Raw genomic sequence first — 1,044 nt, 5'->3', positions numbered from 1 at the left:
GCCTCTCTCGGTTCTCTCGGTTGTTGATGACGAGCTTGTTCCGAAGGTCGGAATGACCTTTACCACCCTTGAAGATGCTGGAAAATTTTACACCAAGGCTGCCAAGGCTGCAGAGTTTTCTACAAGAGTTCAGATCGGTGCACAAATAGGAAGGGAAACGAGATTAAGAACCAACTGATTACATGTAGCAGAGAGGAAAAATGGAAATCTAAAATATCTCCGACCGAGAAGACCAATCCGACAGCCGGTTTAAACTGTCCTGCAAGAATTTATATACACACATTGAAGGATGTCGGTGCTTGGATCATTTCAAAGGTTGTGCTGGATCATTCACACCCCTGCTGTCCAAGCAAAGCAGAGATGCTCAAACAGCACAGGGAACTAAGCATGTCCATTCGTCGTACGATAGAGAATAACGAGGAGGCCAGTATCAGACCAAGCAAAACCTACCAATCATTTGTTGTGGCTGCCGGGGGTCACCGCGAGTTAAATTTTATCGAAAAGGACGTGAGGAATTACATTACCAGGGAAGTGCGGAATGTTTCCGAACAAGAAGATGCAAAGAAATTCGGGAAATATTTGTTAAGAATGAAAGAGAAGAATCAGGATTTCTTTTTTGAGCTCCAACTCGAAGAGGATCAATCGATTAAGCTGGCTTTTTGGGCCGATGCAAGAAGCAGAGCTGCCTTTGAGTATTTCGGAGACGTCATTTCATTCGATACCACCTACAATACAAACAGGTAACAAACTGTCCCTGTTTATGATGCTAAATTAATTTATTTTTACGAATCCGCAGCAGAGGTGTATATTGGCTGTTTCATTGGGTGTATACGAAGCATTTGTTAGGGTGTACCTAATGATTTTGCATTCTGGACCATGGTAATTTGTTTCAGGTATAATTTGGTCTGTGGTTCTTTTGTCGGGGTGAATCACCACGGTCAGTCAACACTTCTCGGATGCTCTTTGATGAAGAACGAAGAAACTGAATCATTCAAATGGTTATTTCAATGCTGGCTTCGTTGCATGGGAGGAAATGCTCCGAAA

Source organism: Arachis ipaensis, chromosome B08, assembly GCF_000816755.2.
Source record: "Arachis ipaensis cultivar K30076 chromosome B08, Araip1.1, whole genome shotgun sequence".
In the NCBI taxonomy this organism is placed as follows: Eukaryota; Viridiplantae; Streptophyta; class Magnoliopsida; order Fabales; family Fabaceae; genus Arachis; species Arachis ipaensis.
This window is presented reverse-complemented; position numbering follows the sequence as displayed.